The sequence below is a fragment of the Podarcis bocagei genome (assembly GCF_964188305.1).
Source record: "Podarcis bocagei genome assembly, chromosome: 5".
NCBI lineage: Eukaryota > Metazoa > Chordata > Lepidosauria > Squamata > Lacertidae > Podarcis > Podarcis bocagei.
Window position 1 is genome coordinate 61,416,647 of NC_138129.1, and position 19,247 is coordinate 61,435,893.

Genomic DNA, 19,247 nt, shown 5'->3' on the forward strand with positions numbered 1-19,247 from the left:
GGCCTTGTTGACCTCAGAAAGAGATGGAAATAATTCTGTAGATCTACTCTGGGATAAACAGTCTGAGGATGGAAGAGCCTTACGAACAGTTAGGCAGAACGATGTGTGCTTGAACTATATAAAGGAGGCTTTCTTCCTTCCATTCTTCCCCCCCCCACACCGTGGGAGATATTTTTACTGAACAAGATCAAATGCGAACATAGCTGAAGTTTCTATGAATAGATCAGGAGGATGCTGGAAAAGCCATCCCACATGATAACCAGGCCATTGCTGTGTCTTCATTACAAAGGGAAAGCCTAAAATACTTTGCTCTCTGATCAGTTTTGGATCTAGATTGTGACTGAGAGTTGAAATAATGATGCTGACATCAGTAGCTGGGTTGAACTACAGGCCACTTTATTAAACATAACTATCAAAACCGGCAGAGGGAAACCATTGGTACGGAAATTGCTACCCAATATCAGGCAGATGCCTTCAAATGTAAAAGCAGTCAGACTCTGCTTGGGGGCAAGGAGAGGCCATTTTACCTGTCCCCAACCCTAGCCACATCCTGAACATGTCTAGGAAGGCCTTCCTGTGTCACCATCCTTCTGAACAGATGAGTCAAGTTGGCCCCCAAAGAAGAACAATGGAAAAGTCTTTAGACCAGCTCATAACTGTAAACTGACTATTTCTCCCCTTCCTCTTATAAATGTATGTTTCCTGCCAAAAATCTCCAAAAGAGTTTCCCCCCACCCATCCAGAAACATTCAGAATTTGGGTGGGCCAAACATTCAGCCCAGCCCAAAAAAAGAAATCAGTTTTCTATGATGATAGGTATAATTGTGTCAGGTTTATCTTCAGCTGGTGTTTTACTGATGCATGTGTTTCTTACTATATTTATATCCCAGCTTTCTCCCATCAAGGAGGCATAGCTGCTTAGCTTCAGCCTTAGGTTATCTCAGATCATGGCCTGAAGTATTTGATCTTGTGCACTGCTAAACAGTCACACATAAAAGCTTTGTCGATATAATTGCATGTGCAATCACATCAAGATGGTTGTCCTTTGCTGTGGTTTATCAATGCCCATGGGGCAGGGGAAGGAAAGACCCAAATAAAATCTGCAGCAAACTGTGCAAGCACAGAACTCTGTATAATACTTGGAAATAAAAAATGGTGGGGATTCCTATTCTTTCCACTTCAGAAACAAGACTAGGCAATTCAGAACTCCCCCAAAATTAGGGTCAAAAATTCAGACGACTCGGATTTCAGAAGCACTTCTAGTTTTCACATGGAAGAGTTCCACTTAACATATCAAAAGCTTCATACTGCACAATTTTATGGAGGCTCACAGTTAACAACTTAAAGCTCACAGCTTCAAATTCTAGCTAGCTAGTCAACCTGAACATTTCCCTCAAATAACCCAGGCTCACAACCTTTATTCTTGAAAAACAAAAGGGCTTTTGATTCAGCCCTTAGCCATTGCCTTGATGACATGGGGGATCCTTTTTCAATCTGAGCACCACATTCCCTTCTGGCCAACCTTGCCATGGTCATATGTCAGTGATAGGTGGGGCCAGCTAGAACAATGAATGTAAATTTCACCTTTTTACAATAGGCTGGTTTGTATACACACTCACACGTCCCACTCTAACCTCTAACCAGACAAACAAGAGGCGTTATCAGAGTTCAATGACACGTTCCACCAAGCAGAAACACTTTGGGAGGGAGGCAAAGCAGGGCCAGTGAGGGGTGTAGCCTGAGAAAAGTTTGAAGGGTCTGATGCTCCTCACCCCTGGCCTAAATCTTCGTCTGGCTAAAATGACCAGAACATTTTATGGATTACTACATGTGGAAGTAAACAGGGATTTGTGCAGAATCTCATCATGGCAGCTCCTATAGCCACACACCCCAAGGAGAGTCCCAAAATGCAGGAAGCTGTGTTGATCTATTATATATCATTAGGGGAGAGTCACTGAAAAGAATCTGGCCTAATACTCTACTTCCCTTTTATCACAAACTCAAAAGCCTCATTAGCTTCCCGTTCACTTACCAGAGCAAGCAGAGCCAGTCAATTATCTTGCCATGCAAGACTCTGCATTCTGGGTGGAAGTCCCTGTAGTGCTAAGTGCAGTATGCATGCTGTGAATAAGGTCTTTTCGTGCAGAGGGGCTTCCCCCCACATTCCCACTGGATGCCCCCACATCCCCCAATCTGCTCTGGATGTTTGGGCAAACCCCCAGAATATGTTTATGGGCACATGGAGTGACTTAGATGCATGGAAGAGGAAGGAAGCCCCTCTGCTTGAGTGGACATCATTCTCCACATGCGTACCCCACATAACAATATGTTGAATTCCACCCAGAGTTAGAAGGGAGAGCTTTGGGCAGCTTCATCAATTTTGACATTTGGATTGCTTTTCCTCTCAATGTGCAATGCAATGCAGACCTTTAAATAAAAGCTGCTAGCTTCGTCCAAAAAAAATTCACTCCCAGCAGGCAGTTCAGAATTGTTGTGTTTTATTGAAGGACCAAGTAACAGTCTTAAAGCACAGCTTTCACTGGTTTGTTTTAAGGACTTAAGAGGGATGAATAACAGCACAGCATAACCACAGGATGATAAATTTCAGTGTGCTGGAACTAATTTGTGAGACGACCCCACAAATTATCTTCATTGGGACGCCAAACAATTGAGTTTCCAGCTGGAGTTCCCCAGCCTGTGTTGAACTGAGTTAATTTTTTGTCCTTAGCTCAGCACAGGATTGCTGGTAACCTGTGGATGTGATGAATCAGTTAGATGACCACTTCACCAACAGGATGACGTTGTTGTTGTTTAGTCATTTAGTTCTGTCCAATTGTTCGTGACCCCATGGACCAGAGCACGCCAGGCACTCCTGTCTTCTACTGCCTCCCACAGTTTGGTCAAACTCATGCTGGTAGCTTCAAGAACACTGCCCAACCATTTCGTTCTCTGTCGTTCCCTTCTCCTTGTGCCCTCAATCTTTCCCAACATCAGGGTCTTTTCCAGGGAGTCTTCTCTTCTCATGAGGTGGCCAAAGTATTGGAGCCTCAGCTTCAGGATCTGTCCTTCCAGTGAGCACTCAGAGCTAATGATAACTACCATTGTGCTACAGCAAGACTGATCTGTGCATTGACACCAAGATTCCAAGAATATGCATAACATTCTGAGCATTTACAAGCTCTTGACACTCATCCCCCTCGCCCGTTGATTACCATTATAGAAGGGGGGCAGCAAGAATGAGCCTGTCACTCCCATTCCACCCCCATTTCTGCAACACTCAGATAGTTGAATAACTGCGGTAGGGAGCCTATAGTGCTTTAATAAGTGCCCTACGTGATGTAAGGCCCTGATCTTCCAATGAGTAATTAACATTCATTTAAACTGTTATGAAATAATTAAAACTAAAATAACAATCTCTTGAGCCAAACTGGACACAATGGAGGAGATCCATGATTAGAATCTCCTGACGTTTTTCATGGGAACTTCTCAAAATGCTATCAGGAGAAACTCTCCATGCTGTTTTCCTGATTAAAATTAAAATGCGCCTGTAAATTTATATTTGCTTCTTGGGGGAAAACTTTGAGGCAGCAATTATAAAAACCAGAGGTAGAGTGGGTGGAGCTGGATTAAAAGAATACTTTGAAAGGCCTCTGTTAAAATTGCCAAAGTCTGCACAGTCCCTTCACAAAATTTTGAAGGTTGCAATCCAGGTGATCTCATATACCAATTGGAGGAATTTGGAGATCACTGCTTGAGGGTTTTGGGAATATTGTTCTACTCTAACTGAGTGGCTATCATGCATGCTTACATATACAGTTGTACCTTGGAAGTCGAACGGAATCTATTCTGGAAGTCCGTTTGACTTCCAAAACATTTGGAAACTAAATCATGGTTTCTGATTGGCTTCAGGAAGCTCCTATAGCTAATTGGAAGCCACAGAACGTTGGATGTTCGGCTTCCAAAAATAGTTCACAAACCGGAACAGTTACTTCCAGGTTTGTGGCGTTCAGAAGCCAAAACGTTTGAGAACTAAGCTGTTCAAAATCCAAGGTACGGCTGTATTCTTATTTCATGTGTGGTCTTAGGTTTTCTACTCATAAAACATTTTAATGTGATTTCCATTGGGCTTTGGGTTCCTTCAAGTTTGTCTGTTTTGTTTTGCATAATGCTAGACCCATCATCTACTTTCATGTTGTTTTAAGTGGTTTAAAGGGGCTGGTGGCATTAAGTGTCATGAAGAGGAGACCATCAGCAACTGGTGGCAGTTTTCCTTAACAGGCTTACAGGAAAAAACCAACAACTAGCAGTTCACTGGCTGCTCGCCCTATGTTTAAGTATGAAAGTCTGGCATTTCCTGGTATGGCAAGCGAGGAAGATCAACAGGTGGCTCCCAATAATCAGCTGATAGAAGGAAAATGTCACACACTTGTGTGCTCTTCCTTTCCTCCCCCCCCCCCCATGATCTAATCCCTATTCCAGGCCAGTTTCTAATTAGTAACTATACTTACTCCATGCTGCATCCTCTGTTCCTTGTCACCTGTGTTGCAGGACTGAAAATGGGACTTTGCAGAGTGCTTTTTGGGTCCTTCTCCTCGGTATTTTCATGTCACCAAATCCTTGCTTAGAACCTGCTTTAAATCTCTTCAATTCTCATTCTCTCACTTCTAAATGTGGCTTACAACCTCACATGCAACCCCTCATCTATTGAACGCTCCAGCTGTGTTTTGCTTTTCATTCTGCTAACTCAGGCATGCACATTTCATACAGAGAATCCAGAGAAATACCCGAGTATTTTGCACACTGTGGAGATAATTTTGGCACACCTCTTACTTTACTACACATGAACAGAATATGCACACTAATTTAAGCTGAAATCATGGTTGATTAAACCCTAATGTTAATTCCTGCATTTATGATACAATCTTAATTTCTAACTCAAGGACAGGAAGACGAACAAACCTCTGTCGTTACCTGGAGGGAGAGGCTGCCCCCAGTGGTGAAAGAAGGCTCCTCTGGCACCGCGGTGCATGTGCGGTGCCGATACAGATGGCGCATGTGCGGTGCTGATACTGCCAGCGCCGCTTGAGTGCCGTACGGAAGACGCTCGAGCGCCGCCCATAACAACAGCAAGCGCACCCTTGGCTGCCCTACAGTGAGTGTAGCCCTCGGCCGCCTGCCATTTTGTCACCACCCCCCTCAGGGTGACACTCAGGGCAGGCCACCCCACACCCCCTTCCTACGCCCCAGCTGCCCCAAGGATGTCATTTCAAGTGTCATTGAAGGGCAGAAAATGGTTGATTTTGCGTTTTCATAATAAATAAATAATGTGAAATATATCAATAAAAGTCAGAGTTAAAAACAAGTTAACCTAAAAAAATTCAAAATAAAACCATATATAAATATTATATATATATATACAGTCATACCTCGGGTTGAAGAAGTTTCAGGTTAAGCATTTTCGGGTTGTGCTCCACGGCGACCCAGAAGTAACAGAGTGTGTTACTTCCAGGTCTCGCCGCTTGCTCATGCGCAGATGCTCAAAATGACGTTGCGCATGCGCGGAAGCGGCGAATCGCAACCCGCAGGTGCGGGTTGCATTCCCTTCAGGATACAAATGGGGCTCCGGAACGGATCCCATTCGCATCCAGAGGTACCACTGTGTATACACACACATACAGAAATCTCAAAGTGGAGAAGACAAATAGATTTTTCAGTCTATATTAAAACACATATTTCAGTAGTCTTACCAAAACAAAAAAGTTTTTAGTTTTGCTATTTATTTTATTGTATTTTTTACTCAGAGAGAGAGGCACTTTGGGGGTTTTCTGCTGCAAGGGACAAAATAACTTGGTATTTTATGCACCTGGGAAGGCACCATTTGTTGGCATCCCCTACCTGGACAAAGTCTTAAAAGTGGCACAGTAATCTTTCTTCTTTCCTTTTCTCACACAACACCATGTGGTTCCAGAGGCACATGCAGACTGGTATGCGTGTGTTTGCATGCTGAGAAAGCTGTATGTGATTTCTACCAGCAAGTTGCAAAGTGTTACAGAAAGAGCCAGGAACCCTTCCATTATTCTCATTTCTTCTTTCAATTTGATGTGATGGGTTTTATTCTGCGTACGCAAACTTTCTATCAAATCAGTAGACTTTTATAGCCAAATCTACTATGAAACAAACAGCAGGCCACAAATCTGTCTCATTTCGTTTCTACAGACCCACATTCTCAAATACTGATGCACCCCAAGCCATTCTCCTGACTCCAGTTCTCCCTTCCCAAGCAGTGCAGTTGGAAATCTCATTTTTTAAAAAAGGAATACCCATATCATCCTGAAAAATCTATTTGGCTTTTCCTATTTTCTCCCTGCTCCCCTGCTCCATTTTCATCAACTCTTAAGCTTCCTCCTTTGGACTGAACTGCTGTTAATAATAATAATGTTAATGATTTTATTGTTTATGCCCGATCCATCTGGCTGGGTTTCTCCAGCCACTCTTGGGCAGCTTCCAGCAAAATACAAAAAATAATAAAATGTCAGACATTAAAAACTTCCCTAAACAGGGCTGCCTTCAGATGTCTTCTAAATGTCGGATAGTTGTTTATTTCCTTGACATCTGATGGGAGGGTGTTCCACAGGGCGGGCACCACTACCAAGAAGGCCCTCTGCCTGGTTCCCTGTAACCTCACTTCTTGCAGTGAGGGAACCTCCTGAAGGCCCTCGGAAGTGGACCTCAGTGTCTGGGCTGAATGATGGAGGTGGAGATGCTCCTTCAGATATACTGGGATGAGGCCATTTAAGGCTTTAAAGGTCAGTACTAGCACTTGCTGTTTCAATACAGTGGAAGAGTATGTGGATGTAGTATGTTCATCTAATTGCATTCATTATAGTACTTTCTCGTGAGCTATTTTAGGATATTTTAGAGGAAAGGCAAGCATGACATTATGGAAGAAATCAGAGGCTGCTTTTCACCACTCCTACTTCCACCACCTAGCTTTACATTTTAAATAAAAATACTAAACACCAGTGAATTGAAAACTGGTTTAGCCTAGGGGTTATTTACTCAGTGAATATATAGTGACACTTCCCAGTTGAGCAAGGCCTTATGTGTGGCTGCTTCATTCTCAGTGATGATCCCACCGCACATACACCAGTGATCACTTGGAAGTACAAGGTACCTTCATTGCCTCCTTTGTGCAAATAATTCCTGGTGCTTTGGAGCAGTAGTTGTATGCAGTCATTGGCTTGATATAACCAAAAATACCCCAGCTGGCTTCTCCTGCTGGTTTCTTCAGGACTCAGTATTGGAGTGGGAGAGGTATCTCTGAATTAAAAAACTGGACCCACAACACAATAAAAGTTACAGTGGTACCTCGGGTTACATATGCTTCAGGTTACAGATGCTTCAGGTTACAGACTCCGCTAACCCAGAAATAGTACCTCGGGTTAAGAACTTTGCTTCAGGATGAGAACGGAAATCATGCGGCAGCAGTGGGAGGCCCCATTAGCTAAAGTGGTACCTCAGGTTAAGAACAGTTTCAGGTTAAGAACGGATCTCCTGAATGAATTAAGTTCTTAACCCGAGGTACCACTGTATCTCTGCCCTAGTAGAATCCTATGTGAGCATGTCCACAGGTTTGCCCAGCATTTAGATCAGGGTGTGGCACCTGTGGCCCTCCAGATGTTTTTGGACTCCAATTTCCATCTGCCCCAGTCAGCATGGGCAATTATCACTGATGATGGGAGTTGTAGTCCAGGAACATTAGGAGTATCACAAGTGCCACCTCCCCGATCTAGATATAATATATCCACTGCACCCCCTTATCTATTACACCAATAGCATAAATGCAGTTAGATTCATCAGGCAAATTGTTCAATATTTATACATTTACAAGTTAGGGTTTTTTATGGACATTCACCTAATCATCACTTGCAGAAAAGAGGTCTTCAGTAAAACTAACATAAAATAAAACATGAATAGGCCATTGATGATCATTAGCATATTTGACAGAAAAAAATACTATGGTGTAGAGGAAATGTAGAACTGTGCTGATACTTGCCACTATGGCCTCTCTCCCTTTTGATCCCAGTTCTCCAACAGGTATGGCTGAGACACTGTGTGCCAAGTAGCATATTGCAGAACACCCATGCTTCCTAGCAGCTACATCTTCTACTCAGAAGCTGTGCAAAGGAAGCCAGATGGAGTTCGCTGTGGGTGCACAGTGGGAGATCAACTAAAGAACATGTCGCACTCCCTGAACCTGGAGAGGCACACCTGTTACTTCCTTGTCTTTGATCTCTGGGAAAGCGGAACAACTCACCAAAGGAGGTAAGGAGAAGATTAGTGCGGTGTTTCCAGCAATATTCTACACTGGATCACATACAGAAGCAGGTACCAATTAAAGATTGCACAGCATGAAGCAGATCAGATGGTAGTTGCAATTGAATGGTATAATTCAACACCACAGAGTCACAATTCTTGATGGAAGTTATGACACCAGAGTAGGTTAGTTAACAATACTGCCAAATGGAAGCAACAGTTTGTGATGAATATTGCTTGTAGTAAAATGTGGCATCGTGAAAATGAATGCTTCCTACTGGCTAATGTGCCATGCATCCTAGCAGTTATTTCAAAAGGGTTCTCATGAATGTATTTGCAAGAGTTCTGAAAATCCCGCTTTATTTCAGACACCAAAATCTGGTGTCTATGCTATAACTGCCCCTGCAACTCAGAAATATTGCCAATAATACTCTAGTGATGTTGACATTAGGTGCTCATGCACTTAAGGACTAATGATTATTCGTGGAATTTTATACTGTTCTCTCCTCCACTGCATGGTATCCAAAGGGGACAATTGAGGACTAGGAAGCAGAGCAAATAACTCAACCAAGGATTTGGTTCACACACTTCTGCTGTGCCCCCAAGTCAAGAATCCATCACCCAATGACAGCTGAAATGAAAACATGGCTGCTTGGGTGAAACTGATGCATAATTCTGAGGAATCTGTGCCCAGGAAATGTGGTGCAAATCATCCTTAACTGCTTACCTTGCTGAATTCCATATGTATTTGCAAGTCTGGATCAAGCATTTGTATCAACAGAAACGCTTTTTAAAATTATTCTAGAAAATAGATAGATGCAAAAGCACTATATTGGTTGTCTCCAAGTGGATTTTTGAGGTTAGAAGAGAGACTACAGTATGAGATTCCTGTTAGGGTGTCCACAGGAATAATTACATACAGAAACTTCCTATGGAGGCAATTCCCCCAGGAGACAGTTAAAGAGGTCAAAATGATAGTCTCTGACTGCTCCACTGGGATGATCATAATCAACCTGAGCAAAAATGAATGGATTTGTTTCTACAATGTCTTGCAACCAGTTTGCAGGAGTGCACAGCAGAAGTAGCAAGCTCAAGATGGGCAAAATGGGGGATTTAGTTCAAGGCACATAAGCCCTAAGTCATTTCCCAAGAAACATCCATCTAACCCACTTTAACCTTTAAAGTAAACCCCAATGTTCCAATGACATTTGTTAAGTATATATGCTATTTCACCTCTCTCCGAAGGAAGTCTCCCCTTTTCTCAAAGCTTCGGCAAAAGACAGTGTTCCACTTGTTTTCTATACAACATGAGCCACAGAAGATAAATAATTTACCAACAATTCTAAATCAAGCATGGTATATTTGCTACAGACTAAAGGATAGAGGGGATTACTTTAAGCAGAATTGTGTGAGTGTATGTGCCTACCCATCCATCCATCCATCATCCAGAACAGAAAACCTAGGCACTTTTCAGATGGAGGATAAGATTAAATATGCTATATATAGGCTTACAAATGTATCCTGTCATAGGGCTGCCAAGAGCTTCACAACATTTCAGCTATTAAGGATTAAAAGCTAATTATACATGCAAACTTCCCCTTTTCCTTTTCTCCTGTGAAACAGGGAAGTCACAGCATTTTTAGTTTAATATGGCTTCGTTCTGGCAACTAATGTTGCATTTGCTGTGATTTACCTGATTTTATTTTATTTCCATCACAAGCCACTTTAAATTCCAAAGCTGTAGAGCAGAATAAAACAACAACAACAACAACAACATCATCATGGCCAGCTGCCCAGCTCCTAAAATGACTTGATGGTCTTTTGCTAGAGTTTCAGCATTCAAATTCAAACAGGTCTCACTCTACTCATTTCCTAGATGGAAAGACTGTTTGGAATCCTTCCTTCATATATGCTACTACAAGCTATTTGTGAAACAGTCATATACAAATGCACAGACAAAGAATGCTTCAAAAAGCCTGCAACCAGCTGGCCGGATATTGAAGCAAGTCCATTCTTCTAGCTCTTCTTTACATACAATTTTATCCATTTACACAGAGATCTTCCCACCTCCATCAACTCCTTCAGTACGTTATCAATCACTTTATTGGCATATTAGCAATCCTTTTATTGTGCTGTGTGCATTAAATTCACTGTCATGATACATTCAGCATTATTTGTACCTGTTAGCTTTGCTGAGCTGTAATAAAAGGACATATTCCTCACATACCCTTTTCTGACACAGCATGAGAGTGCCAAATGCATTATTGTGAAGGCAGGTCAAGGCTGACAACAAAGAACTGCTACATACAAGCTGAACTTCCTTAAACCCAAGCTGAAATTCTAGGAACTGTTACCTGGGAATAAGTCCCATTGAACACAATAGGACTCATTTCTGAGCACACATCTATAGGATTAGATTGAACATCATTTCATGTCAGAAACTGCATTGCTTCTTGTGTGCACGTGCCTATGTATAGCCATGGGAGGAGTTCAACATTATGCAGAGGTGATCATTCCATCAGGGCAAGCATATTTTAGCCCCATATAAATTGTGAAAATTGGCAAATCACAGAGGGTACATAGGGGATACGAAGGAGGAGGACCCCATTGCACAAGCAGGCATCCTTGCAGAAGACTTCTGCTGACAGGACTCATTTGTACATATGGCAAAATAGACATATATAAATTTATAAGACACAGATACAATTTACTATTTTCTAATTAGATTTTTTATTTAGAACCAATTGCGTATTTCCAAAATTGGAAAAAATATAAATGAAAAGCAAGCTAAAATATATGATCACACACACACTGTACATACTAAGTGTGCAATCCTAAGTCCCTAAGGTGACACTCCAGGAGCTAAAGGAAGGTCCACTGTGAAGATCATCCTTTGACCGGCAGTAGAAAGCTCCACCACTATAGCTCCTCTGAGCAGAAAGGGCAAAATAGAATCATTTCCAACTGATGCAGCCTCATAATGCAGTCCAAGCTAGACAGTGTGGTGGCCAGGTGTGTCCAGCATGGTATGAATTCATTGTCTGCTGATTTTCATGCATTTTGGAAGCACTGGACAAACTGCTTCACAATTCCTGTGCTCACTGCTTCCTAAGTGCTCAACAGCCAGCTGGTTGTTGAGCAATTTGGAAGCAATTGCACAAATTGGCCGTGCCTGTAAAGCCCCTTTTGACCAAGCCCTGCCCTTACCTCCCTTCCACTCCCTGATGTCATATATGATTTCATGTGCAAGGCAAGTAAGGGCAGGGTTTCACTCAAATGGCCTCAGGGGCCAAATAGGGAGGCATTGTAGGCCAAATTTGTCCCATGAGGCAGAGGTTCCTGGCTCCTTTTCCTGGATCTGGGGATACAGCAAATGCATTTTTACTTTGGTCTCCTCAAAACACCTGTTTCCATGTTACGGAGAACCAGCAAGAGAAGAAGCTTGAGTGAGAGATGTTCCCTCTTTGTACACTTCTATTGCAGTGTGTAAAAGTAAGACTTGGGATCTTCCTCATATTGACATTTATAACCCTCAGAAGCTTGGTGGTGTTCATGTTCTTCACTGATCTACAAGTTTCATTTCTTATGTTGCAGCAGAACAGACAGATGAAATGCAGCTCACTTGCATTTCCCCTTTTTCTGCTGTTTATAGCATAGTAAATAACCAGGAACCTACAAGCCTCATTGCTCATTATACTGAAGGACTTCAGTTTACCTTGTTTTTAAAAGAAACAAAAACAACAAAAAGAAAAGCCAAGCAAAATGTATATCTCTTCTTCTGGAAAGAGGTACAGAAAGCACGGACTCACTTAGAGCTAGAGCTAGGAGCTCTAAGTGAGCTCTAAGCAGAGGAAGTTGCAAAACATGTGTGCTAAGATGTTTTACGCCCACATTGTATGCCTCAATAAAACACCTGTCACATAAATGTCAGTCTTCACTTTCATAATATATTGGGGCCACCAGGTCCTATCACACACAAATACCAAAGACTAAATCTGTACACTGCACAATATCCTTGAGCACAACAGATAACTGTTTTATAATAGTTGTTTCATGTAACTAAGTGATCGTAGATTTGAGAAAGATCAGCCTAACAGTTTTCTGTATAAAATATGTTACTTTTGTCTGAATTAAAAAAGACCTACTAATTCATGTCTATTCTTGAAAACATACTTTTACTATCTGCCAGTGATAAGTGCTAAATTAAAATGAAATACAGTCTGTCCTCCCATTCTTTGATTGTCTACTGCCCTTAGAAGTCATGTTTGATAGTTGAAACAAACACAATTCTTTTGACCAATAATAATAATAAAGCATCAAATTACCTCAGTAATCTGTTTCCGGTCATGAAGCCTAGATCCACTTAGCAGTCACCATGCCTTGGCCACTGTTTAAAAGAAATAAATACCAATTAGGGAACTGGATTTACAAATACAGATAGCTCAGCCAGTAGAGCATGAGACTCTCAACTTCCGGAGAGTGGGTTCAAGCCCCATGTTGGACAAAAGATTTCTGCATTGCTGGGAGGCTGGTCTAGCATCACCTTGTGGTCCCTTCCAACTCTACAATTTTATGATTCGATCTGTCATCAGTTTGGTTGAATGAGCTTTTATCAAGCAGATCCATGGAGGAATATAGAATAAAGAAGATCTGGGGGAAGCCAAACCAGATTAAGGGCAATTCACACGATCACTTGGGACCAGTAATTATCAAGGAATAAAATTATCATCTTTTGATAAAGTATCCTCCATGTAACATTTTGTTCACATAGTAAATAAACGCCTATTGGTGACAGTGACCCATGACTATTCATGCAATCAACTTGATACAGAAACAATAATCACATGACCAACACGGGCATGCTTATTGCTTCTCAGTCATCCCATTATTCTTAGTATTACATTTTAAGGTCACCTTTCACAGATATGACCAAAGATGTTGCAAAAATGGTCCACAATGCTGGTTTAAGAAGGGTGGACTAATTTAGCACTTCAGATTTGTCAAGAACCCTGCAGCTATATATTGTATAACTAGATATGTGAGGGCCTTGGTTTTCGTTTGTTAACAAAGCCCCCCAAAATGGCTTTAATCTCCACCTTTTCTTCTGCACCCATAAAAGTCATACACTTGGTGTGTTCAATGAGTCTTTAGGAATAATAGAGTCAATCCTTTAAGAACCAAAATACTGTGGTGGACATTTCAAGGAGAGAAAAAGAGCAGATATATTAAAACAATTTCAGCAATTTCCTTTGGTATTGAAAGTTGTGACCCTTTGAATAGCAGCTCCAATGCATTTCTATTTAATGGCACAGATCTACATTTAAAGCCCTAAGGCTTGGAATACACACAGAAGCCTCATGTATTTATTTTATGAAGAGTAACATTAACTTCAGAATACTTTCATGAATGTTGTGTGTGTGTGTGTGTGTGTGTCAAAAGAAGTCTGCAGCATTTTGAAAGGGCATACTGTGATACACACACTGGTTTTCAAAAAATTGTTTGCAAATATAATACTAAAATAAATCCTCATGTCACATACAGCCATACCTTGGAAATTGAACAGAATCTGTTCCGGAAATCCTTTTGACTTCCGAAATGTTTGGAAACCAAAGTGTGGCTTCTGATTGGCTGCAGGAAGCAGCTGCAACCAATTGGAAGCCGTGGAAGCCCCATCAGATGTTTGGCTTCCAAAAGAACATTTGAAAACCAAAACAATCACTTCCGGGTTTTGATCGTCCTGGAGCCGATTTGTTCAGGAGCCAAGGCATTTGAGATCCAAGGTACAAATGTACTACTTTCCAGTTTGACCTTGACATTTTTCCTACTAATATTTAATAGGATTTTTAACCCAAAACAAGATCCAAGAAGTTCACACCACAAAATATGTTCTGAAAGTATTCTGATTTCACCTCCCACCCCCAAAGAAACCTGTCCAAATGTGGAATGATGTTCCAGGTCTAGATTTCTGCCATGGTGTTGCTGGAGTACATCTGTCGCTGGACAATTATCCCAGACCATTGGCAATGCTGACTGAGACTGATAACAGATGGAGTCCAACAGCTTCTGGGGAACCACATATTTCCATCCTCTCTTTTAAGGAGAAATCGGGTACCTATACAATTCCCACAAGCCATGCAGGCTTTCAGCACTTTTTTTTTGTTTGTTTCAGGAGTTTGCCAGTTGAAATTAATTTATTAATTCATAAAAAGCTTTAAGGCAAGTTTCTTGCATCTTTGTTCCCTGAATATCTATCCCATTTCCAGTCCATAACTCCATTAGGAACAGATGGGAAAGGAAGGAAAATTCAGGACCTTGGATAAGGACTAAAGTACAAGTTCAGGACCATGGTTAGTGATCCTGCAGCTGAGTCAGAAAACAAAAGCTATCTCAGAAGTATCTTGGAACAACGGGCAGAGCCTTATATTGTGGGCTAGGTAGTCAAGATGGAACCCTACCTGCTAAGTGTCCATCTGCAGCCAGTTGCTTTTTAAGCAGTGGGTTTTCTAGCAGTGGGGACTGTTTCAGAGAAAAATCCTGGGAGTTCTCCCAGTCCTCTGAGATGTCTGTGGTCCAGACTTGGGTGTTTTAGAGTTGAGATGCCAGTGGACACACTGTGGAATGGCCAGGAAGTGGAGGCATCTCCTCCTCAGGGCTGCTGCTGTAGGAGGATTCTTGGCCTGGGGCCATGACAATAGAGAAGGCTTTAAACTGTAGAGGTTAAAGAAGTAATGCTAAAATGGGCCACAGATATTGGATATAACTTGGATTTTGAAAAATGGACGAAGCTGTGGTCTAAAGGAATGAAATTTACTGCCTGTACTGCCCTCAGAGAAAATATGGAAAAGATGATGTATCGTTGGTACATCACCCCCGTGAAATTGCAAAAAATGTATAAGACTGGGGACAGAAGGTGTTGGAAATGCAAATCCAAAGAGGGTACTTTCTACCACATGTGGTGGAAATGTAAAGAAATTAAAAAAAATTGGGATTCCATCTACAACGAACTAAAGAAAATACTCAAATATACCTTTGTTAAAAAGCCTGAAGCCTTCCTCCTGGGAATGATAGGAGATGAGATTAAGAAAGAAGATTATGTAATGTTTCAATATGCGACCGTAGCAGCCAGGATTTTATTAGCACAAAATTGGAAAACCCCAAAAATTCCGACTATCAAAGATTGGCAAATTAAATTATTTGAATATATGGATTTAGCAAGAATGACGCACAATATTAGACAGCAAAAAGGTAGAAAGTTTATTGATGAATGGTTTAAATTTATAACATATATAGAAACAAATTCTAGAGACATAAAAATCATAGTAGGCGTAACATAACTCTTGCGACATGATGATGCTGTATAACAAAAACTGCAGAATGGACTTAGCATTAACATAACCCAAGACTGAGATGGAGGGAAGTCAACTGATATTTATCGTAATGTTTGTGTAGTTTGTCTTCTTTTTTTGTTATATGTTTGTGTTTGTTATTGTTGATTTTTGTTGTTGATGTTCGATATCAGAAAATGAATAAAAAGAATATAAAAAAAGGAGAAGGCTTTAAACTGCTCACTACCATCAGGGATTTCAATGCAGCCAGGATTAATGTTCCTGCACTGCAGCATTGGTCCTGCACTTGAGTATTGCTGTGTTTTGTTTTGTTTTTTAAAAAAGTCTATTTGGGGTATAATTTTTGCATATAATGAGTCAAATACCTGCTGCCTTGAGGGACATCTTCAGGAGAGAGAAAAGGCTAAATAGTAAACCCTACACAAATCTGGAGTCCCTAAAACAGTTGGATAGTGTCCTGTATGCCTCATTCCAGCAACTCCTGCAGCAAAGTTGGTGCCAAATATATTGCTCTCCTTTCCTTTCGACCACATCAGAGAGACCAGCAAGGTCTTGTCATCTGGGCAGCCCAGGACCTCCATACACACTGCCCAGGTTTGTGCCCCAGAGAGGTCACTTTGGTGCTGCCAACACAGCAAGAACAACATGGGAGGAAGCAGTTACAAGTTACCAGTCTCTGCAGTCACAGCAGGTGATCTGATTCTCCAGCCATCTGACTTCACCCCTGGTGGTGCACTCCATTGTCTCCCAAGACAGATGCCAACAAAAACAACCACCACCACCCAAAATAATACACAACCCCCATATCTTATACTAAATATGAGAGTCAAATTGTGGGTTGTACCATATTTATGGAGCATAATTTGTCTATATCTATATCTTTATCTTTATCTTTATCTTTATCTTTATCTATCTCTATCTCTATCTCTATCTCTATCTATCTCTATCTCTATCTCTATCTCTATCTATCTCTATCTCTATCTCTATCTCTATATCATCTATATCTATATATCATACAGCTATATACATTGTTGTATGCATCTGTTTATGTGCTCCTTACTTAGGGGATCTGGGGATAATGTATGTAATGTAATGTATGTAATATATTATGCTTATAAATATAATAATGTGAATGAGGTGTGATAACTTCATTCTTTGCAGAACTGAGGGGTTTTTGCTTCTCTTAAGGAGTGAGATGGGTTTTTTTTTAATAAAAAAAAACCAACCCTGTGTAGATAAGCTTGACATCAAGATTTTCAGACAATTCCATTCTGAGTTTAGGGTGTGTGTGTGTGTGCTGTAAAATGCTTATGTCTGTATTATTTTTGCTTTGAGTACTTATTTACTGTTTATTATCTTATTGTATTGTTTTGCTTTGATTGCCTGTCTTCTACTGTCACCAGCTGTCTTGTACAAGGACACTTACAAGTGGAATAGCAGAACAAAATAATTTTGTGTCTGCAGTGTGCAGGGGAGGAGAAAGCAAGATCTTGAAGCGGTTGGGCTCTGTTCTGTGCAGCTTTGTAGATTCTGCTTCCATGCAGGAGGCTAGACAAGGACTTCAGACTACTCATCCCTTCCTCAGTGCACGCACACACACTTTATGACTTTCATGACTCCATGCAGCAGGCATAACACACTCCAGACAACCCATTTTCAGGGGATTACATGGCTCTTCTCAGGTAGTTAAAGTCACTCAACCTTTTGACCTTGTGTCCCCTAACACTCCTAGAAGCGTAATCACCCAGGAATGCACCACTTGTCATGTGTGTCTTATTACTGAAATAAAAAGATCACCCATTCAGCAACCTGAGCTGTAGCATCGGGTTCATTTGGTGTATACATTATGATGAGAAAATAACATAAACTTAATAAGCTACACTGTTAATTAGCACATTGTCTCACTAGGGAGATGAGATACATAAATAAAATTAAGAATGATTAAGTGGAGAGGAGGCAGAGAAGTCAAACTGGAATAAACAGCATTTCTCAGGTCATTGGCTTAAATACTGATATTGCCATGCTAGGATAATGCTTACATAAGAAAAGTAAATCTATGAACGCTAGACATCCGCAGGCACTCAAGCTGAACGTCACAGCCAATGGGCTCCTGGTTTGCTTTTGCTGAATGAGACTATAAGAACCAGGCTAGGTCAATGGTCCATCCCCTGCCTGCCTCTAATTGTACACTGATAACATAATTTATATGAACAAAGTGGATTTCAGGTTATCATGGTGGGCAACCTGTGTGCTTCCAAACAATTATCTCTGTTACCTGGGCATTCCTGTGAATAGTCACCCCCCAGCAGCCACAGGAACTAGAAACTTGTGCGTATGTGTATGTGATTTATTATTATTATTATTATTATTATTATTATTATTATTATTATTATTATTATTATTACCACTCAGGTCCTGCTTTTAGGCTTCCCATAGACAGCTGATATGATTATCTCAGTAAGAACAGGATGCTGGACTATATAGGCCTTTCATGGGGCTCTATTTATGTCATTATTCTCAGGAGGGGAGGAGATTCATCATCACAATTATTGTACAGAGTCATTACTCCAAACATTTCTAAAAGCCTTGCCCTACATTAGTATTTAGGTTGGCTGGGGGAAGCATTACTGTCCATTGCACTGCTATAATAACTAAATAATAAGGTCATATTCATTACAAGGGAAAGGCCCCTGAAAGCTGACTTACTAAAGCACCACAGAGAAAACTGTATTACAGTTAAATGTCATAACAAAACAGTACATGACTAATCTACCCCCCCAAAAAAAAACACCTTTAGGCAGAAATCCTTTTCTCCCTAATTCTTGAGAATCCAACCCCCCACTTCTTAGAAAGAGACCTCTAGCGGCTAGCTTCTGCCTGATTTAGATGCATAGTAGTATTTTTTCAAAACACCCCCCCCCCCCAGATGGACAAGATGCATGTTTACATAGCCACATAGCATCTTATAAGGAATTCAAAGCCTACCCAAACAGTATTTTGTTGTTTAGTCATTTAGTCATGTCCAACTCTTCATGACCCCATGGACCAGAGCACTCCAGGCACTCCTGTCTTCCACTGCCTCCCGCAGACTGGTCAAACTCATGTTGGTAGCTTCGAGAACACTGTCCAACCATCTCGTCCTCTGTCATCCCCTTCTCCTTGTGCCCTCAATCTTTCTCAACATCAGGGATTCTTCTCTTCTCATGAGGTAGCCAAAGTATTGGAGCCTCAGCTTCAGGATCTGTCCTTCCAGTGAGCACTCAGGGCTGATTTCCTTAAGAATGGATACGTTTGATCTTCTTGCAGTCCATGGGACTCTCAAGAGTCTCCTCCAGCACCATTATTCAAAAGCATCAATTCTTCGGCGATCAGCCTTCTTTATGGTCCAGCTCTCACTTCCATAAATCACTACTGGGAAAACCATAGCTTTAACTATACGGACCTTTGTTGGCAAGGTGATGTCTCTGCTTTTTAAGATGCTTTGTGGATCACTGCCTTGCCGTGGTGAAGGGGCTTGAATAACTCAGAGAAGCTATGACCTATGCCGTGCAGGGCCACCCAAGACAGGTCATAGTGGAGAGTTTT

At 41.2% G+C, this 19,247-nt stretch overlaps 1 protein-coding gene across 3 annotated transcripts in view; it reads right to left on the bottom strand.

Annotated features, from left to right (window-relative positions):
- DAB1 (DAB adaptor protein 1) overlaps positions 1 to 19,247 on the bottom strand; it is a 656,563-nt gene that overhangs the window by 285,575 nt on the left and 351,741 nt on the right. For all 3 annotated transcript variants that reach the window (XM_081196886.1, XM_081196887.1, XM_081196888.1), the window contains one exon: positions 12,642 to 12,703. The gene's annotated coding sequence lies outside the window, so the exon portion shown is untranslated. The remainder of the gene's footprint in view (positions 1 to 12,641; positions 12,704 to 19,247) is intronic.